This window comes from Anguilla rostrata, chromosome 17 (assembly GCF_018555375.3).
Source record: "Anguilla rostrata isolate EN2019 chromosome 17, ASM1855537v3, whole genome shotgun sequence".
Taxonomy (NCBI): Eukaryota; Metazoa; Chordata; class Actinopteri; order Anguilliformes; family Anguillidae; genus Anguilla; species Anguilla rostrata.
Genome location: NC_057949.1, coordinates 4,460,517 through 4,483,949, shown reverse-complemented (window position 1 = coordinate 4,483,949; position 23,433 = coordinate 4,460,517). Strand labels below are relative to the sequence as shown.

Below are 23,433 nucleotides of genomic sequence, written 5' to 3'. Positions count from 1 at the left end.
TTACGTCAAGACGATGGGCATGCGCTGAAAGAACACAGCCAGAAAATAATCAGTTTCATTGTTTACATGGGACAATTTTTCTTTTGATCGGTTTATGAAAAGGTTTAAACTACCCCTCTGCAACCGATTGAAATTTAAATCGGTTTGGGCCTGTTTGAGGTGTTTATATGGAGCATTTTCATTCTGCTTGGGCTTTTAAACCGATTTTAATCGGAATATTAGGCTCCATGTAAACCCAGCTACTGATATTGCTGTTTCAGATGATGACTGTGCATTTTTTTATGTTATGGAATGCAATGTGCTAATTAATTTCCAACAGAGCTGTGAAGAACGTTATCTTGAAGTGGTTGATCATTTTATTTCAATTTTTAATTACAGTCCGATGTAACCCCTTCTTCCACCATCATCCTGTAACAAACTCACTAATAATTTCTGTTTGAGACTAATAACTACAATTGACTCTGTGGCTCCACTAAAAATTCTGAAGTTCACAAATAAGCCAAGAACTCCCTGTATAAATGAGGAGACAGTTGAACCTAAAAGGATTTACCATAGGGCTGAACGAAAGTGGAGGGAAACTAAATTGGAGATCCACTGTGACATCTTAAAAGATTGTCTTACCAACTACAATAAGAGTAGCAAAGCTGCTGAGTAAACATCCTCGCTGATATCTAACAATTGGGATAATCCTAGATTTTTATTCTCAACTATCGATCGACTGATTAATCCTATTGCCATTGTGGATAGAAAAACACTCTCCACAGCTAAATTAAATGTGTCTGTCTGTATTTCACAGACAAGATGACAAACATTTAGTGCTGGCATATCTCTAAAAGTGGACATTTTTACTCACCCTTCCTCTACATCAAATTTCTCATTAGAATCTAATACCAAGCGTAATGAGGATCTGCTTTTTAAAGTTGTGAACAACTTGTTAGGGGAGGTATCGAACCATGTCAATAGTTCACTACAAAATGTCTGTTTCTCATCTGCTCTTAAAACTGCTATTGTGTAACCCTTCTAATTTGGAATCCCTTATTCTTCACAATTATTGACCAATTTCCAATTTAATGTTTTTCAGCAAAATACTTGAGAAACTGGTTTTCACACAGTCGATTTAAAAAAACTAAAACTATTTTTGAGAAGTTTCAGTCTGTTTTTTTATGTTATGTATAGCACAGAGACAGCAATGGTCAGAGTCTTAACTGACATTACAGTCAACCTTGATTCAAAGAAACCCTCAACTCGTTTACCATTGAGAAACATCGCTACAGTCAGAACAGTTCTCACTCAAGGTGACACAAGAAACTAATACTCACTTTTATTACAAGCAGGCTTGACTACTGTAACACACTATGGGCTTCTTTAAAAGGTATTCGTTCAGTTACAAAGCATTCAGAATGCTGCTGTTAGAGTCTTAACTGAAACCAGGAAAAGAACATACATTACTCTTGTATAAAAGTTGCATACACTGGTTACCTGTTAATTTTAGAATTAAATTTAAGATTACCTTATTAGTTTTAGGTCTGTCCATGTTACTGTGCCTGAATATATTGCTGACCTGCTTCCTAAATATGTTCCTAGCAGAGAACTTAGATCCTCTGACTCCCTTCTTTTAATTCCTAAATCCAGGACTAAAATCTGTGGCCCACCTTTTTAGCCTTGCTTTTACCAAGGAACATTCACAATTTCCTTTTTATTTTTCCTATTTTATTTATGCATTACTTTCTTATTTATCCACTGTCCATGTGTTTTATTTATTTGTGGTCAGTCATTGTTTTCTCATTGTTTTTATTGATTTTATAGATTTTTTTTGTAAAGTGAAAATTGAAATCCTTTAAGACATCAAGTGGTTAATTTCTAATTGCATCCCATTGTACAAAATGAGTCAACAAAGATCACTTGATTGATTGATGGATTATCTATAGCGTTTTCTTGCATTGTCACCCAGATATTGGGTACTAATCCTTGCCAAGTGATAAAAACCTTTCAGCAACTAATTTAATTATTGGCACATAAACAGGGTCTAATGAGAGAATTAAATTACAGGTATTCAGCAGATGATTAATTTTTATGTAAACATGGGCAAATGTGTTAGACGGCTATAATGTAACTCAGTTCCTGTTTTGTGTGAAAGCAATTGCAGCTGAAAAACAAAACTGTAATCCACTGAAGCTTTTCAGAGCCGTGGCAGGTCTGAATGGCTTGTTAAAAGACCACTTGACAGTTTTCTCCCCCTAATTTGCAAAAACATGAATGTTAAATTTAGTTCACTAAAGATAACTAGCGCCTTCAGTTTTCTGCTGCACAACAAGTCATTTGTTTGCCATGGTACGCGATAAATAAATGGTACACGATTTATTTATAAGCAATTCAACATCGATAGCTTTCATCCCCTTGGACACATGGCATTTGCTGACAGGGACCAGTAGTCTCTGAAGCAGTGCGAAAATACTTCACTTCCCATGGAGCACCTCATGCCTGATCTATTGGCAGAGACAGCTAGTTTTAGTAGACTTTGAGCACTTACACTACATTCATACATATATATATATATATATATATATATATATATATATGTACTGTAGCAGGACAGGGAGAAGGCAGCTATACAGTTTATTCAGATATGCACTATAGCATACCTTAGTGAACTGTAACTGGCTTCCTCCCTTTACTGCTACAGGGAAGGGATGTGTGTGTGTGTGTGCGTGCGCATGTGTGCGTGTGTGTGTGTGTGTGTTGCTCAGGAGTGGAGACAGTTTTGAATCAGATACTGAGTTCCTGCTCTTGGGCAGAAATAATAGCAGTTAATGGGCGGGGTCTCACAATGGGCAGGGTCAGCGCCATCTTGTGCACCCACAAGATGCTATACAGTTATGCAGTTCACTCCGGTACCCACTATAGCATAATATAATTTAGAACATAATGGAACATTCCGGTACATTTTTAAGTTTAATTAAATCTAGATCAGGTTCTCCGTCGTGCCAAATCAGGTTCTCCAGACAAGGCGATGCCTGCTGATCTTGCTGATCATCCTCGAGTGTGTGTAATTTGGGTCGTTTGGCCACAAGGAGGTTCCCATGACTCTGCCTACTGGAGCCATCTTGCCCTAACATTCTGGCTGTCGACAGCTCGTCCCGGTGATTCACCATAATATATACAGCAAAACTCACATCAGCATGCATGAAACACATGCTTTTTAAATATCGCTTCTTGTTTCAAAACGAGCTGCAAAAAGATGCTTGTCATCAATCTTTCTAAAATGTGATTTTTGTAATGGTCACATTTTTATTTTCTTTTCCATTTATTTATCCCGGTAAATAAAATAAGTGTTTCTCTCAGGAAAAAAAACTTTACATGCATTTTAAGTGTGAAAGTATGTCCTCGCAGTAAAAGCTTCCCGCCAATTCTAAAAAACAGGCCAATTCTGTTTTCACTAGTGTCAAATTGGCAAAAAAAGTTCATTTTTGGATATTTTTTTGATGCGTTTCATATTACACAACTACTAACCCAGCTACCAACCCGAAGTCCCCAAAAATTTCTGCAAACCCATGTTGCAGTACTGTCCATCTTGTATAAATATATTTAACCAGAAATGAGTCCAGGTATGTGCAAATAGGTCTTCAAAGGAAAAATAGGTGTGGTATCAAAGTTCCCCACACATTGCTGCTGGCCAGTCCTTTATTCTATTCTACCTCCTACAGTGGGCACATGGGGGTTGGGTTTTAGGAGCCAAAACTTTATACATGATAAATATGCATGAACTACATATAAGATATACAAGTGCTCTAAGGTGGACTCCTAAATCCACTGTAGATATGAAATAAAATCCATCAGTTTAAAATAAAAACAGCCCTGCTGTAGCAAATAAAAAGATCCTTGCCCCTTATAATTTCTCAAGTTACTGTATTTACAAAACACAAAAAAACACAAAATAAAGAAAAACAGGGTCCCAAAAGGCTATAGAAAAAGGACACAAAAAGTCATAAGAGGCAAGGGATGAAAAGGGTGGGGTTGCTACACCCTCTGAGGCCTGTCCATGCGCCATGCTCTAAAGCTGATCTGCTCCAGGATCAGACAGAGGATCATTGCTCTGGGAACATTTCCATAGTGTGAGATTATGCTGACCCTTAGCAGTGCAATGAACATACCTGTGGGAGTGATCCACTGTGCTGTGGTCAAATATGGGGACTGGGAGGCAACCAAATTCACCAGCTGGATCCACAGCACCTGCAGCAGCAGCAGGACTGGAAGCACAGGGAGCAGCAGCAGGACCAGAGGCACACAGAGCAGTAGCAAGGCTGGAAGCACAGAGAGCAGCAGCAAGACTAGAGGCACAGGGAGCAGCAGCAGGACCCGAAGCACAGGGAGCAGCAGCAGGACCAGAAGCACAGAGAGCAGCAGTAGGACCAGAAGCACAGAGAGCAGCAGTAGGACCGGAAGCACAGAGAGCAGCAACAGGCCCAGAAGCACAGGGAGCAGCAACAGGACCAGAAGCACAGGGAGCAGCAGCAAGACCAGAAGCACAGAGAGCAGCAGTAGGACCAGAAGCACAGTGAGCAGCAGCAAGACCAGAAGCACAGAGAGCAGCAACAGGGCCAGAAGCACAGGGACCAGCAGCAGGACTGGAAGCAAAGGGAGCAGCAGCAGGCAAGGCACCAGGAGGAACAATGACTGGTGCAGCAGACACAGAGAGAGCCGGGGACACACAGACAGCAGCTGTGCTGCCCCTGTGCACCAGTGCATTGTGGGGCAGTCCTCCAGCCAGCACCCTGTCTGTGTGGCCTCTTCAGAGGAAGACCTGCAGGACAGGGCTGGCATGGAGGAAGTCCCTGGCACACTAATGGCAGAGAATGGGGTGACCAAGAGCACAAAGGAGAGATAACAAGCACTGGACTGCTGAGAATAAGAGGGAGAAAGATATTTAACTGTTTATACAGAAGCCAGTTACACCACTTGTGCCCTCAGGAGAGCCAACAGCCGTAGCTCAGACCCCCACCAGCCCCGGCCATGGAAGTCAACACGCCACTGAACCGTCCACCATGCTGATATACCAGCTAACCACCATTCCTCCCCCTTATCCAACAACAACAATACTCAACAACAGTATCCCCCATGTTATGCATAACTTGCATACATGTATTTACCTGCACAGCCTTCTGCACTGCATACAGTACAATTTACTCATGTGGAACAATGACTACTAAACAAACCCTTCCACACGCCATGTTTGATATCACAGTAAAAGAATCATACATTTCATGTAGCTACGCTGTCAATGCCAGCTCACGACTCAAACTTGAGTGAAGCTAAAATAAACCAATATTGCAAGGAGCTTGTAGCAATTTAGGATTCTTCAGTTGGTACCAGAAGGGTATTTTTAATTTCAAAGGTACTTTTAAAGGCATGTCATTTTTCTTGCTAGCTTGCTGTTGTCAGGTAGCATATTCATTTAGTTCAGAAGGATTTGTTTGAACTCGCCACAAGGATTCATGCATTGTTGCTAACGAGAAGATTACTGTTCTTGTACAACTTCCTTAGATACAGTTAAATTAAGTGCTTGTTCCCAGAAATCTCCCAGCACATACTGTTTACAGTGTCATGTCACATTTTTTATGAAATGGTGCGAGTTTCATTCAAAACAGACAATTCACCATAAGTTTACATCGCAAATTCTTAAACATGCTGTTGCAATATGCAAATATAATATCATGAAAACAACGTATTATAAAAAAATAAAATACCAGCATCAGCGTTTTTGAAAAACTGCATGTACTTTTGCATGATACCTAGACCGTCTCTTAAGGATATTTAATGAAAATATTGGTGTGGTCAGTTTATTACATATAATTTAAATGAATTAAATAATTTAACAACTTTCATAATGCCTGGTAGGAAGAGGTTGTTATTATTATTATTATTATTATTGTACCTCCTGTCCTTCACCCATCCCATGACCCACTGATTATGGTTGCACCCCTTTCCTGTTGGGGAGTAGTTTTGACTCGCCCCCTTATTTGAGACTGCCACTGGCAGACAAGCCTGCCCTTTGTTATCTTCCCTTATGAAAAAGAGGAAAAGAGACTCCGTGGTGAACCTCTCAGGCGAACCTTTATCCTGTGCGGCATTCTCCATGCTTCAGATCGGAATCTGCACTGATAAGAGGGCACTGCAGTGTCTGATTAAATAAAGCCTTTTCATTACTCAACTCACGGAACCACCATGATACTGATGATGATAATCCACACTGGATTCTCCTGGATTAAGTCAACACTAATCATATCATTAAATTTGACTGGTAAATAAATGCACTTTTTAGTAAAAAAAAAATTGCTTTGGTTTTCATTAATGAACATGCTAGGGGAAAATCTCTTACATTTAATTATGAATTAACATAAACAAATATCCACAGAACGCACAGCTCTGTGTTTTGTTACCGGTTGGAATATGTTATTTGTATGGTATATGTTCACACGACGTGCTACACCCTTGGGAGCCTAATTTGTGGTGTGGGGAGAGAGAACGCACCCAGACCAACATGAAAACAAATAAACACACAGCTTCACCCTTCGCCCTCGTGGGTTCCAGGCAAAAAGAACAAACTAAAACGGACGAAAGAAAGCAAAACAGAGTGAAAACTTCTCAGCTCGCCAACTTTTCAATTGAACAGCTCCTTCCGTTTTCAGAGGCGTTTTCTTCATTACATTACCTTACATTACATTACATTACAGGCATTTGGCAGACGCTCTTATCCAGAGCGACGTACAACAAAGTGTATAACCATAACCAGGAACAAGTGTGTCGAAAACCCTTAGAGAGAAGTACCGTTCCAAGTGCAGGGAACAACCGCATAGTTCAACTAGGACCCTGTAGGTTAAACTGATTAACACTAACGAGAACAGCAACAACGCAGTCTATGCAAAAATACAAGCAGTAGTTAGGTAATGCACTCGTCTTTAGTTACCAACGAAACAGCTACCTAGTTACAACCCTAAGCTTACAGTCAATTTAGAGATTACAGGGAGGTAGGGAGGGATGGGGAGAGGTGCAGCCTGAAGAGGTGAGTCTTCAGTTGTCGCCTGAAGTGGGTCAGTGTCTCAGCTGTTCTGACCTCCACGGGGAGGTCTTCCACCATTGTGGGGCCAGAACAGACAGGAGATGTGTTCGGGAAGCGCAGGTGCGAAGAGGGGGAGGTGCCAGGCGTCCTGAGTTGTTTTTGGGCTCTCATCATTTTTGGGCAAGAACAATAAACTAACACAACAAATTAAACAACAAATACAAAAGAAAGCAAAACATTTAATTTACATTTAACATTTACATTTAATTAGTGTGTGTTCTCTCCTCTGGTAGGCATAGCTGAGACAAATACATTCCACCCGACCTAATGCCTCAGTGCAATGTCAGATTAATTCCGGGTCTGCTTAAAACAATGTGCATTACTGTATTTGTGTAATTGAACTTGCATGTGTAATACTGAACTTGAGACTTTCATATTCTTGGCTTGTTCTAAATAAAACATTTTTAAAGGCTTTAAGAGGGAGTATTTACCCTCTTAAAGTCACATTGTCAGAAATAGTTGTACATGCCTTGAATAAGCATCCCATTGGCACATCTCTAGTCACATCATAGTAACTTTTTTGATATATCGAACTGTAGACTGGCAGGTGTAGTCTTGGAGGTCCTAATTGCTGGAAGGGTGGACAGATGGTCTGTGGATCCATGAACCATGTATGGAAAATCAAGCGCGCAAAACGAAAGCAATGCAAGTGGCATTGAGCCAAACCTGCGTTGTGTTTAATATGATTTTAGGGGGGGGGAAACTGAAAGAACTTGAGCACACGTTTCCAACACTCTGACTTGGTCAAGGGGGACCCCTGTTCTCAGGTAGTCTGCAAAGCAGTGGCTGTTGTACAGCAGGCACAAGTGTAAGCGCGATCCCTGTGTTGCGACAGAAGCCTCTTCTCAGTGTGTATTTGTGAGCTTCTCTGTTCATCAGACTCGTCTGCATGACGACTGATGCTTTTGCACACTGCAGAGTAAGCACTTAGCCTGGGTTCATTACCTGAAGCCTGAGCATGCAGAAGACCTTCAGAGTTCAACAGTAAAACACAGAAATGCATGCATGGCTCCGTCTGCCCCTCGAATCTGAGCACACTGTGTTTATGAGGACAAAGCGGTGTTAAATGAGCCAACCTGCTGTGTTGATGATTCTCTCGTAAATCGATTTGATGCGGTGCTATAAAACAATTGGCAGAAAACACATTTTGAATGCCGTTAAAAATCCAAGCACGAGGAGACATAACCCAAACTGTTGTTAAAAGTACTGCTGCAATATCTTGAAGTTACATATAATAAGATTTTATGAACAGGATGTGACTCAAAATAAAACGCAAACCAAATGCTCCTTCATAATCAAAAGAATAGCAAATTCTTTTAAACAGATAATGTGTGGTGCCTTATCTTAAACATGAAATATTCATGTATTCAGTGACAGAAATGACAGTGACACAGGGATTTAATCTAATCTGTATTTTTACTGAGTTCAGATCTAGCAACAAAGCTTTTTAAGTTCATAAATGAGGGAAATAATGATGAGAATGACGATTATGATTATTAGGAATAATAATTATCATCATCATGCTGGAATCCTATTGGGATTGTTCTGATTATTATTATTCTTCAGTATTTTCCTGCCATAAAAGTATAGGAATCTCTGAAACCATAAGGTGTAGAGCTACCAAATTTTTTTGCAGATTCCATCCTCTAATCAGTCACCAAAATCCATTCACATTGCCCACATGGTGGCGCTATAACAAAGCATTTTATGTTTCAACCCTTATCTCATGAACTGTAAGGCCTAGAAAGATCTTTTTGGTGGATTCCCTTTGGCAGATTTGGGCAGAATCCAATGCATGCACTGGTTACAATGTCTGCCATATGGAATTTTTCACAATTTACATTTTGAAAAATACATACATATTTTTGAAAACTTTTTTTTTTTTCAAAATTCCTCCCACATTGTTTGACCAATTGTCATGATTTTTGGGACTGACTCCTTAGATGGCGAAAGATGAAAATGAATCAAATCTGCTCCAAAGTGTGGGGAACACAACATAAACAGGAAATGAGGCGAAACTCCTGAGCTCGATGTATTTCACAGGTGCATTTGGCGCATGGCCATGAGAGCATCAGACTATAACTGTGTAAGCTGGATAGCGCCACCTTCAGTTAAGACACATTTTGTGCATTTTTTACCATAACTCTGGCATTCTTTGGCCTAGATTAATTGGCAGAGCAACCTATTGGATCAACCTTTATCAAAACATACAACTCACAACCAGACTAATATTTAGTACATTTATTAAATTACATCGAGTAGTCAACATTTAACCTAAAGATGAAGGTTCTACCTTTAACAAGGAATGTTGCATACATGGACAGTTTAGAGTCAGAAAATAAATGAATGAAAGAAAGCACAGCTTGTTTCTCTCAAGAAAGTCAGAACATAGTACATAGTACCACAACATAAAGAAAGGCTCCTATTCTATGTAGTTAAAAGAGGGGGAGGGACACCCCCTCTCCTCCTGGCCACTGCATACTTAAGCTGGCAGTATACTCAGTAAGAAGAAAGAACTTCAGGATTGAGAACCGACGGCAAACATGTCCACGAACATTGTTGTCGGTATACTCAGTGAGAACACTGCACCGTTTAAAGTCACTCTACGCCGCTGGGGCGTGAATAATTACGAGGCAGCTATTAACCGGGGCTGGAATCTCACCCAGACCTCCGTCTCGCGGCTACACCATGGATGCATAAAAAGGGCTACGCGAGATCACAACACAAAACAAAAAGTTTGAAGTGTTTAAAGTGGCTTTAGTTTATCTAGCTATGCAAAAGAAGAAAAAAAGGCAAAGGAGATGGTACGTTCGCCCTCTAAATCAGAGTAGGACGGAGAATGGAGATTTTCGTCTGTACATTCGGCAAATGCAGACTTTAGACGAGGGGGTCCACTTTCTCTTATGTGTGCTAGGCGTTTTGATGACTTGCTGAAACAAGTAGCACCATATCTTTGGTAGCACCATTAATCAAACGTGGGAACTCACAGAATTCCCATCTCTACAGAAGAGAGATTGGCGTTGACTCTCCGTACATTAGCATGTGAAGTCTGCCATCTTAACTCTCAATCGTGACGTAACCAACCATGTGATATTTGGACCAATAGCTGAGAGGGGGAGGTCGGAGAACAAGAGAAGTTTTCCAAAAGTTCTCCCTGGAGGCCATCGCATACTGCACCGTACGAACCCACAACACGTGTCTTTTTGTTCTTCAGTTGTTCTCATTGCTTCGTTTTGCTCAAAAAGTTCTACTTCTTACGAAGTATACTGCCTACTTTAATGAATAATCAATGAAGGATGGCTGCACTGATTGTTCAGGCATGGAAGGGGGGTCAGACAAGGACTGGCTAATCCAAAAACGGACAAATTTGCTTATTAAAGTTTCCTTATGTTGTTGCAAGCAGGGCTGAGCACTGATGATATTATCATGAATCATATCCTCTTTCTAATGAGACCAAACATGAAAGTTTGGAGGTCATTCAGTTCAGCTATTTGAATACCTCTACAAAAATGTAAGTTTTCTACTAATGACAACAGAGATGATAGTTGGAGAGAAATAACTGCTAAGTATAACCAGTAATAATCTAGACATTCAGGCAAAATATTTTCCATGTAACAAAACAAAATTGCACCACATTGATTTCCGCTTAAAATTGGAACTGCTTCTAAAAATGTAAATTCAAATTGGCAGGCCTCAACAACCATCATCCATATAGACATTACGACTTTAAATGAATGATTGCAGTTAAATGTCACAGTTTGACATTCAAACTTAAAATCAAAAAGGAAGCACGATCCTTGTGCGTCCTGTGGCCACACCGGCCATTGACCTCCAAAAGTTCTAGTGCTCTGTTTTTTTTTTTTTTCTTTTTCAAAAGCTAATAAATCCCCAGGATACTTTTAGATGTGTATACAGAGATCAGACCTGTGGCATGGCTTTTAATGGCCCCAAGGATGTTTCCTTTGATGTTTGTGGAGGGAAAAAGAGACTTAGAGACTGCATTCCAGGTCAGGTCAAACAGAGAGAAATGTAGACTGAGCAATTTTTAAAGGATCAAATTATACGATCTCCCTCTCAAAGGGTATCATCAGCGTGGTTAAATGGGCTTTCTAGAGCAAACCTAAAGAAGCTACAGTGCATTACTAGGCAAGCCAGCAAAATTATCAGAACCGAGGTTGACGACATTCAGATGTTATGCCAAAGGTTCATGTGGGACAAAATAAATATGATAATCATAGACGAGACATCCGTCACACTCAGCAGTGGTTCTTAGTAAGTCAGGACAAGTTATCCCACCCAAGACATGCACAATCCGCTCCAGATTTTCTTTTCTCCCCAGTGCAGCACACCTTTTTCATCAAAAATTTAAAGATGAGATCCCAGTGTTTTTGGGCAGCAGTAATATTTTTATTTTTATGTTCTACATGTCGGTGATATGACTATGCTTCAATGTTATATATGATGTTGTTTCTGTCTCTTTCCCGGTCTGTGCACCAAGAAGACAAATTTCATGTTTTTAAACATGACTAATAAAGTTAACTCTAACTCTATCATCTGAAAACCAGATATCCGACAGTGGGTAAAAAGGATGTACTGCCTCATCTCTGAATAATGCATGCAATCTGGAAGAAACTTGTGTTTGTCCGAAGTCCACAAACCATATTCAGTACGAGTAGTTGTGCTGTAAATTGCCACTAACCAGAATAACTTAGCCTATATTCAAAACTCATTCATCCATTCAAGAGTAACATGGTCATTCATTACATCCTGACAAATGGGGGCAATATAGCTCAGGAGGTAAGAGTGGTTGTCTGGCAGTTGGAGGGTTGCCGGTTCAATCCCCGCCCTGGGCATGTCGAAGTGTCCCTGAGAAAGACACCTAACCCCTAACTGCTCTGGCGAATGCAAGGCATCAATTGTAAAGCGCTTTGGATAAAAGCGCTATATAAATGCAGTCCATTTACCAAATGTTCAAGGCTCATTGTTTTCGGTTTTTGTTCTTTTTAAAAATCAGGGAATTTTTCTGCAGTTATTTTAAATATTAGGAAACAAGTGAAAATCTGATCATAGAAATATCAATGCAAAGATCTGTCATGGTTCCTTCTCCATTTGCTGTGCGGCGTCGTGGGTTGTGCTAATCGGCGCCGTTTCGTTCTAATCGGCTACTCAGGATCCCTGTTGAGGAAACTGAATGCTGTTTCAGGTAACTGAGTGTGGTAATCTTCAGGACTGCCTGAGGGCGCTCTGTGACTGCTTTTAATTACGACTGATTGTTTGCACCTGTTTTAGAGAGCTTATATATGTTCACAGGAGATCTGTTCTTTGCTTTAGTGTCTACTTACGTTACACGATAGCCGGTACCGAGAAAAGCTCTCTTAGAGAAAAGTGTGGTAAGGAAAAAGATTTTTAGGAAAGGATTTTTAAATATAGCTTTTTTGTTTTGATTAGTAGTAAGACTTTGGTCCTACTAGTCACTTGGCTGCATTCTTTATTTTCCTTTAAACGCTGTTTTTGCCTTCCTCGTTACGAGGCACCTTTTCTTTGCTTTTCTCCCGACTGCACTGCAGTCTTACTAAATTTCTACTCCTTACGCCTTAGTTCGTTCTCCCGCTGAGACTATTACTTTGTGTTGGGATATTCTCCCTTAGGAGTTGAGGAAAGGATAACGAAAAGAAAAGACTAAAGTCTCTTCTTGAGACCTAGTGGTTTCCACTTCGGTGGTTAACTTAAAGGAACCCCCTTTTGAATTCACTGTAGTTGTGTGTGGTCGTCAACACTTCCTCACAAGATCAGGCTGAAAATTAGATTTTAGTTCCAAACAGTGATAACATATTGCTTTTCATCACATAATCAGCAGCTTAATTTTTCTCCCCATTTTTCTCTCCACTTTCTATTTCTGGAAGCTTGTTCCGAGCCGTCCTGCTTGGGTGGAAAGCTGTCATGGTTCTGTGTTTTCCTGTCTGTTTCCCTTGTTGGGCCGCCAGATGGCGGCACTTCTGTTTTGTGTCCTGCTCCCCCCTGTTAATTGTATTATTGTTGTCTCGTTATTCTATCATTGTTCCCACCTGTGTCTTGTTATCCCCTGTCTATTTAAGTTCTTTGTCCCCTTGACTCGGGTGCTGGTTCCTTGTGTTTGTTTCTGACTTACATGTATCTGCCTGCCTGTGTTTTGACCTGCTTGTGTGTGTGTTTCTGCCTGTTAGTTCCTGCCTGGTTTCTGTCCTACCTGTGTTCTGCTGTGTGTTTTGAATTTTGAGTTTTCTGTTTTGTGTTTTTTGGAAGTGCCCTGCGTGGCCTTTTGGTTTCCTGTTTTTTTGTCCCCTGTCGTGTAAGTAAAGTCTTTGTTAATTTTCCCTTTTTGAGTTTGTGTTTTTTTTTTTTTCCTCTGCGTTTGGGTCCTCCCTACCCGTTACGTGACAAAAGCTGAATCACCAATCAGAGAACAATTTTTGCTAAGTACCACTGAGTCCATTTCAAAACCATCACCTTCCATGAGAATTGTAATCAAAGTGAATTGTAGCCTGTAAACTAAAATAAAATAAAAAATGGAAATGGTGAGCACAGGGAGCAAAGATTAGCAAATCAATTTTTCAATATCACTTGATTTGGGTAAAGAATAAATATAAATATTTTGTTCAATGGAACAGTTAAGTGGTTGCCCAGCGCAATGCCTGTTATGACAGTGCTGCTTAATTCCATTAACAGCAGATGATTCTTCTCATTTATGCTGAGTGAGTGATAACATTATGCGCTAATATTTTCCTTATTTGTTATTACATTTCCCCGTTACATATACATTTCAATGTTTCATATCTGTGAAATCGGCTTCAAAGGTGGGATTTCGACTTTATGGAATGAAGAGGCACCTGGTAACCTTGACTACAGAGCACCATTAACATTAGGCTAGCCTGTTTAATGTGACATCGGAAGAAAAATAGCCCACACAACTCTGACCTCTAAGTAGGTGGGAGCACGAAGAGAAAGAAATAAAGATGACACGGCAACTTATTTGATTACCTGGAAGCATTTAGGTAGTTCCATGTGTACAGAGTCAATAAGTCGAGCAAAGCATTGGTCAAATTCTGATAGGTTAATTAGTCAGGAAAACAAGCTATACTTTCAAGATTGCCATTAACTTAAGTGCAGTGGACCGTAATGCTTGATTAATAAGGGGAAGTCTGTGCTCAATCTGATTATTATTATTATTATTATTATTATCATTATCATTATTAGTATTATACATGCAAAATGCTTGGAAAAAATCAAGCCAGATCGTCCCCAGCAGAAGCTATAAATTAAATGAGCTTATTTTAAATGAACTAGCGACATGTATGCACACACACACACACACACACAGTAATATTACAATAATATGTATTTTTGAAAGTGCCCAGCCATAGCTATCTGTGTCTGTCAACATAGATTTTATCAAAGTCTTAGTTCAATGGCTCAAATGAACTGAATAAAGTTCCATTTTTCTTTTTTCCATTTTTCATTGATTAGGCAGGTCACTTTTATTAATTAACTTCTGGAGTTGATGACCATTAACATGGACTGTGTAAAGAAAATTGAAGTCTGTTTTTGTATTTTGCTTTATTATGTATGCTGTGTTCAAAACTGCAAACATTAGCTGCAAATTGTATTTATCATATAGTTCCATAAGATAGAAGCAGAGCATATGGAGCAGTGGTCTAGTCGCATGCTAAAACAATTTGTTTTATTATTCATTGAAGTGGTGTTATTTTTCCCTTTCAGGTTCATGACATGTTTGGCTAGGTTTAGCAAAGATATCTATATGTGTGTTTGTCAGATAGCTTGCTTGTTGGTAAGCAAGAGTTGTCTGGTTTGTTTAGGGTAGTTCTCTACTAACCAAGTCAGAAACCTTGCTGTCAGTTGCAGAAATGGTTCTCCCTCCCATCACTGTTTTGAGAGCACTTCTCACTCCTGCTCAATATACTTCTGTTTTATGATCATAATTAATATAATAGGGTAACAGGACTCCTCTGAACTGCATGACTTGGCCTGCCAAAATGTACCAGAGGTTTAGCCTTGCAGCCATGATGTTATTATTTCTGTAGAACAGTATGTTCCATTATTTATTTTCTTTGTACACTCCCTCATACCAGCTGAGCTGAAGACATTTTCCAATTTAACCATTTAGGCTTCCGGAGTTTTACTAAAGTATTTTTACTTCTTCCTTGGCTCTTCAACAACACTGTCAAAACTGAAAACTGGTCACAAGTTCAGCACCCAAGTCACATCACCAGCGTTATCGTGGATTGTCAGGCACAGACAATTAAAATAGTTGGTTTTGTTAATCAAGCCTGAAGGTTTCTGAAAGCTGGGTTTTGGTGGGGGTGGGGGTGGGGGTGGAGGGGAGGTTGGGGGAGTGTCAAGGAGACCCTAATAAGCAGGAGATGTGTGCTTAAGTAAAAAAAATAAAAATAAATTGATCAACTGCAGAGTGAAAAGCATAGCCTATAACCAAGTCAGCATGGTCATGCTTCGGGGCTGTGTATGACCTCAACCACAGCATAAGGAAAGTGGCATACAATGTATGCATGCTCCTGTGTGGAAACAAAGTATAAACATAAAGTACAATAAAGCTACAAATGTGCTGACTCCTGCATAAGGCTTAGATATTCAAGGGCCAAAGTACGTACTGAGGGGAGACCATTCTTTTACATACTCATCTAGGGTTCCTTGCAATACATTGGATAACCTTTCATAAGGAAGAATTGATAGTAATTTATCATACCACATTGATAATTTAAGTGGATTTACATCAAGCTCGGCTTGAAAGGCGGGATTGAAAGGCGTGCGGCATACAACATGATACTTTGCAGTTTTGCCTTTTGACCGGACAAGGAGCTAACACCAAGGATACATAGTTTTGGTTCCATTACTGTTTTAATTCCAATAAATTTCTCATTTGTTTTCAATTTGAACAGAAGACCAGAATGTTGTGATCAATGGGCATGACCACATTAAATGAAAATAAGTGCCAGGTTGTTTTTGACATTTCCTGCAGGCTGCAGAGCATGAATCATCATATTTACTACGTATTTCAGGAATCACATGCGGTTTGTGAATTATCAGACAATCAGACAAATCATCTTATGTAGATCAGACAAATCATCTTGTGATTTGTCTGATCTAGTAATTTTTGTTGGCATTGTACAAAACTTTGCGCCAAGTCTGGTCATCTAGGTGAGCACCAAAGTCCTTTTCCCAGCTATGTTTAATATCCATTGTAGTCCTATCATTCATAAGAAACTGATCATATATATAGGTCATCACTTTCTTATTGAGTGTTGCTGCTTTCATAATAAGGCTATCCAGAGTATTAAGCTTTCTGCCACCTGTATAATATGGAGTTGAGTTCAAATAACTCCTAATTTGTAGGTAACGATAAAAGTGGGTTTGAGGAATATGAAACTCTTCCTGTAATTGCTGAAAAGACTTTAATGCATCACCCAGATATATATCCTAAATTTTTGTAATGCCCCTCAGTACGTACTTTGGTTATGGAGTGGCCAGCAATAACCTGTATCGGAGTAGATTGATCCTCATTTGCTTACTAAGTTTTTTTTTTTTTTTTTTCCCCTGTCATTTTGAATTTCTCCCCCCTGTGTTTTGTCCTGTTTTGTTTTGTACATATGTGTTCATGCTGGGACAGCAGTATAAGAAAGGTGTGTACTTAATTTGACCATATGTGTATGCTGCTCCTGATATGCTCTGTTTTGATGTTTAAAATAACATAAAAATAAAGTAATAAAAGATACTCAAGGGCCAAACTGCCATTTCAAGACTTAAGGCCAACTTCTGCTCTTAATTATTTGATCCACTCCAATGTGTGATCTCAAATTTTAGCTGAATTTATTGACAGGTTAATGAATGACAACTGATAACGTTTTGTGTGTTCCTATGTCAAATGTTTTACTGTGGTCTAATTTCAGAGTTAATTGCTGGTTCGTTACTTGAGACAGGGTTATTTGTGGGAGCGTAGGGACTGAAGTAACCTACAGCATCCAATAAGCAACAAAAGAAAACTCCTGACCGAAAGGCAAGAAGAAAAGCTGGGGTGTAATTAAGGCTGTAACAGATTTGACGAGCTCTCTGGTGTTTCAGCAGGTGATGAAAGGTGAGGCCGTGTGTCATGTTTTTAATGCATTTGACAAGTGCTTGAGCGCACCTACGGCGAGGGAATCTTCGGTGAAAAACGCAGTGACCTTTCAGAAAGAATGAATTTGGTAGACGGGCAGCTGCTCCAGAGGTGAACCGAACAGCACAGACGCTGTATTAACCCGCTCCCTAATGTGACCACTGTGTGCTTTCTGTACTGAAGGGCACAGGCTCCGCAAGAATCTTTCTGTGACAAATTCTTTTCCATTTGGTGAAATGATTTCTGACTGCAGAAATGGGTGCACTGTCATTCGAGGTCATTTTAAATACTGGCTAGCACGGTCAAACTGCAGAATGGTCATTACAGATTTTGTGAATGTGTCCTTTGGAAGCAGTTAAGTCTTAATAATATTAGGCCTGTTGATGGTGATGAGTTCCTATATACCTACACAAATGGGCAGACTCACCACTTGAGCCCAAGTCAAATGTATTTCTTTTTTTATTATTATTATAGAATACATTTGTTTCCCCACGTGGGGTTGTGCATAGCTAAATTCCCGCCCTAATTTGGAATGTCCAGTTTTCGGCGACCGCGGCTATATTCATGCATGAACTCCACTGCCAACTGAAGAGTGTAGACAATCGCGGTTCTCCTCTGAAATGTGCGGTGCCGCCAGCTTCTTCTTTTCACGCTGCAGACTACAGCTTAGCTCACAATGTAGTCAGAGGAAGACCTTTCACACGTGTCTTTGTCATGCAGTCCATGGGCGCCTAATTGACCTGGAAGGCCCGTTAGATAGCGATGAAACGCAGACCCCTAACTGACTGAACCCTCCCGTACCCTGGTCGATGCAATCAGCAATTGCACATCGCCTTATGGAGCTATCAGTCACAGTCAGCACAGTCTGTGCCTTACCCGAATGAGCCACTCAGCAACAAAGTCAAATATGCTTCAGCTAAAGTACAACTATTGCCTACAAAAAATACTTTAAGTACTTTTTTACTTTAATCTTTCCAAAACCAGCTCAAGTATATGAGAAAATATGCTTTTAACTCAGTACTACCTACCTTTGGAGGCTTGAAGGCATAAACAGCATTTGAGAGAGAAGAAAATATGATATGTGGTGAAATTAATAACTGGCACATTTAGAGGTGAAAATGGCCGCCTGTGATGCAGAGCCAGTACCCTTCTCCTGAGGTCAGCCTTCCTGTGTGCTCAGTGCCATTCGATGCTCATATATCATAAACTCGCATCACTGCCTATATCAATCAGACTGACCCTCAGTACGCATCACAACCCAGGAACAGAAGGTGGTCAAAAGATCCTCACTGGAATCAAATGATCTCGGCTGCTGTCACGCAAACAAATCTCTTCCCCGGGCACTGCAGGGCAGATTCACAACCCCGAGGTCACAGCAACAGCCCATTTCCTCAGCACCTCAATGACTGTGTTTTCACTTTTCCCTCTTTTTTTTACACTGTTATTACTGACGTTGCTCAGGATTTCCCATGAACATTAAACTAAGATGATAAAATTGTCCATTTGCAATTCATTAGAGGAATCAGATATCTAAGAACTCCTAGGATTCGAATCTGGTTTTAGGGTGACGATTAGGGTTTGGGTAGGGTTAGGAAAATGGTAAAAGTTAGGGTTAACGCAAAATTAGGGTACGTTTAGTAGCTTGGGAAAAGTTTAAAACAGGGGCCTTTATATCAACCTAATTTTTTCACTAGTGGGATGTAACACAAAAGTGGTATTTAGTCAAACTCCTAAACATATATTTACATGTCTATATGTTTTACCAGTGTTTACAGAAATAGCAGTTCTCCATTTTTGTGTGTGCCTGTTACCCCCATTTTCAGCTGTATGAAAGCAAGTTAACCACGTAAAACCCATGGTTTTCTGTAAGAATCTTACAAAACTAATCTTACAAAACTTATCTCCAAAACTATGTAGAGTACAAGCATGGGTAAAGGAATAAAAAGCACCTTTGTATTAAAATGACCCAGATCTTATGAGAGCCTAACTCAATAAACATACAGGATGTATTTATTCTGAAAAACAACAAAGAATTTTTTAAATTGTTTTTTGTGTTTTCTTTGTTCTGTAGCGATCACATGTACTATTGGTACTGGACAAAACCAGATTTCTTTTTTTTCAGTCATACCTCAGGATGTCTACAACACCAGGAAAGTTTGGGTTGATTGAACCAAGCAGTAAAATTTGGTCAGTTTTGCTGAAGGTGGGCCCAAGTGTCCCCAAAACCTCTGGAACCATAACAAACCATATTCCCTTTTTTGGCTAACCCCTTTATTTCAGTCAAAACGTGCCCTTTTAGAGAGCTTCTGTGTACAAGCATACGTAACTGTTGCTTATCGCAAACACTACCAATCAAGCCACTTTGTTTTCCCTTGCTGTGCTCTCTGAACTACTTGTGCTCAACTGTCAGGGGAAAGGGAGGGAGGAGGAACCAGCTGTAAGGAGCCTTGTAATTTGCATATGCAAACTGGCTGTGTGAAATGAGGCAGAACCACATGTACTACCAAAGACAGCACCAGGAAGTTGATGGTTACGCAATAGAATATCTCAGTGATTATTTCAGCTAGAAGAAGCAGTAAACTAATTTAAAAATCTTGAAGAGCACGAGACTGCCAGATGACTTCAACATATAACAGGGTTTCCAGCAAGGGATAGAGTCATGACGGGTAGATCGTAGAGAGGGTGAATTTGTTCAGGCAGGAGCTTGCTTTCAGGTGATTAATCCACACTGGAATGTCTCATTGAGATTATTTCAGTTTGCAAGGTAAGCGATTGCTTATTTAGAAAATTTTATTTGGATTTACAAAAATGCTTGTTTTCAGGTGGTCAATGGAAAATAATGCATCAACTTTTCCTAGCCTATGTAAAAAGAGTGGATTCATTTGTTTTGGCTTGGGGGGCAATTTGTTCACGTAAATCCCAGTAGAGGAGGATTAGCAGCTGTTTGCCTTGTTGCAGACACATTTTGGATTACAAAATATCGTAATCATCAACCTTGAATGTCAATTTCAGCCTTTCAGGGGGGACTGCCCTGTTATTTCTTTTGTTATCTTTAGTAGTTGTCCTAATCAAGACACTGTGACACTGTGACACTATGACACTGTGTCATCAAAGTGCAAAGAGGCTAAGCTTTGCAATGGTATTTGGTTCACATCGCTGCACCTTGACTGATAAAAGAGATAATTTTGTACAACGTTATTGTTAGATGCCAGCATGTAATTCTGCAGGCATTGAGCTTTAAGTGTTTAACAGGTGACTGACAGGTGTTAACTGTTGCTCAGGTATTTTTTCACACAAAACAGTGAGTGTCTCGTTTTGGTTGTGGCCTTTGTTTTCATCTGTTGAGATTGCATTTGGAGTCAGAAGGCATCATGAAGACAAGAGGATCAACTGTGGCTGAGAAACAACTCATCTGTAAGCTGAGTGGACAGAATTAATTAAGGGTAGCACAGAAACTGGGTATATGAAGTCTGGCATTTTGGAAAGTTTTGAAAAAGAAAGAAATCAGTGGTCGACTCAAAAATAGACACTGTACAGGCCAAGCAAGGAAGACAACTGAAAAAACCTCAAACTGTATAACACTATAGCATTACTGTTCCCAGTAGTGAAGTGACATAATGACTTCAAGCACATTCCTTTGTATTTCTTAATTGAATTTATGACATTTCAAATGCTTTTCCTCCATTTTAATTGAAAAATTATATACTCCTCCGGATAGAATTTGGTTTTAGGGTTCCAATTAGAGTTCGGTTAGGGTAAGTAAAAGTTAGGGTTGAGGCAAGATTAGGTTTGTGTTTCGAAGCTTGGGAAAGGGTTATTGCTCTACAGCCCCTATTGGCTGCCCAGACCCCCCCTGCTCTCTGTGCACATGTGTGATTGAACCAGGAGTCTTCACTCTCCTGAGGGAGCTGCAGGGGGTGTGTATGAGCACATCTGTATACAGTTCATGAACGGCAAATTCCAAATTCGGGTGGGAGTGGAGATACAAAATTTTATTAATAAAAATAATAATAAAAAGTAAAAAATACAAAATACAAATCAGTTGGAAACGGAAAGGCAGCCGAACAAGCCAGCCACACTGGCTTTCAGCCACCCTGCTACAGTATGTACAAAATTACAATAAAGTTATGTCTAGTGCATTATGTATTCTGCAAAAAAAAAAATTGCCATCAAAATGTATTCTTGTCAACAATGAAACTGGGTTGTTGCTCAGTGAATTGCTTTCATTCTCAACACAATCAATGCTGTAGCTGGTATCCCCCATGATTTTTTTCTCATATATGCCCATTGTAAAGCTGAGATCAAGTTCTTCTAACGTTTGGCTCCCTGCCGTTGGCGTGGAAACAGTGATGAATGCAGGAGCCCCGCCCGGTCCATTTCCTCTCATCACATTCGGAGCTTCCAGAGGTCGGTGGCCAAAAATACCGCCTCTACCACCAGCACGATAAATTGTGTTTTGCTGAACACATTTGAATGCAGCATGTGTCCTGCAGATTGAGGAAATTGATAGTAATTGTGTTTAAACCTGCTTTGGATTGTTCTCTTTGCAAGCATCTTGAATATAGAATATGCACACACCTGGGGAAAAGTCATGCAGCTAAGGCAATGTTGGGCAGAGAGAAAAGGAGGGCGCGTCCACATTGGTATGCTGATCTGGAAAGGAACGGAACGGAACAGAAACGAAAAGAATGGAACGGAACAGTGATTTTCCTCCTTTCTCAGTTCTACATTTTGAACCGAACATGCATGCAATACGTTGCTTTTGGGGCAGGGATCAGCAACTCACGGTCCTCGAGGGCCGAGACCTGCTGGTTTTCCACCCTCCCTTTGCCTGGGAGTCAGGTGTGAAGACAGTCTGGCCAATCAGTAGCACTAATTACCCGGGAGAAAAGAAAACCAGGGCTGGATTTGGATTCGAGGGCCAAAGTTGATGATCCCTGCTTCAGGGCTTGACATTAACACCCACTACTCACCAAATGCGGGTACATTTCGGCAGTGGTGTGTAGCTCCATCACTCTTAGCAGCCACGTTGGCAGGTGACCTTTTGGTAGCATTTTCCTCCAAAAAAATAATTGTAGTTTCAAAAAGGAAATCAGTCAATTCAAGGTGATACTACATGATACTACAACTTCCATGAGCACTGTGTGCCCGTCCCATTGGTCCATCCACTGTTGCTGTTTTCTCCTTAGTCAAGCTCATCTTACACAGGTGCATGCTCATAATACCTGCTCATCTCACACAGGTGCATGCTCATAATACCTGCTCATCTCACACAGGTGTGTGCTCATAATACCTGCTCATCGAACACAGGTGTGTGCTCATAATACCTGCTAATTTCACACAGATGTGTGCTAAGAATACCAGCTCATCTCACACAGGTGTGTGCTCATAATACCTGCTCATCTCACACAGGTGTGTGATCATACCTGCTCATCCCACACAGGTGTGTGCTCATAATATCTGCTCATCTCACACAGGTGTGTTCATAATACCTGCTCATCTCACACAGGTGTGAGCTCAAAATACCTGCTCATTTTATGCAGGTGTGTGCTCATACCTGCTCATCCCACACAGGTGTGTGCTCATAACATATGTTTATCCTTCACATTTCACTGCCAGGTTGTATGATATTGGGCATTGCTACTGAGAAACACATTGGTGAACGTGTGCACTGTCTAACAATGCAGTTTACCAAGGTCTGCGGTTACGAGAGATCCTCCTAAATCTCTCCGGCGTACACACGACAAAATATCTATACTTGCAGGGTCACTTTGCATTACATTTCAGCACTTAGCAGACTCTGCTATCCCCAGCGACTTACACACATTAAATTTTTACATACAATCCATTTATACAGCTGGATATTTTCAGGAGCAATTCAGGCTAAGCACTTTGCTTAAAGGAACAACTGTAGCATCCCAGCTGCGAACTGAACCCATAACCTTTGAGTTACAAGCCCAGTTTCCTCAACATTATATTACACTGCCACCCCCAAAAGGCAGAATGAGGACAGATCTGTGCAGCTATTGGGCGCACTAACAATGCAAACAGTCCCCCAAGCGTCCTCATTTGTGAGCAAGGCTTGCAGAATAGCTGCAGGCCCTAGCAGATAATGGTGGCAAAAACACACACACACACACACACACACACA

General features: G+C 40.3%; 1 long non-coding RNA gene across 1 annotated transcript; it reads right to left on the bottom strand.

The window, feature by feature from the left end:
* Positions 1–20,793: 20,793 nt before the first annotated feature.
* On the bottom strand, positions 20,794–22,586 carry LOC135243501 (uncharacterized). The gene is made up of 3 exons (XR_010326660.1): positions 22,256–22,586; positions 21,861–21,935; positions 20,794–21,769 (listed from the first exon to the last, which is right to left on the bottom strand). It is a non-coding gene; the product is annotated as an uncharacterized LOC135243501 (long non-coding RNA).
* Positions 22,587–23,433: the final 847 nt, after the last annotated feature.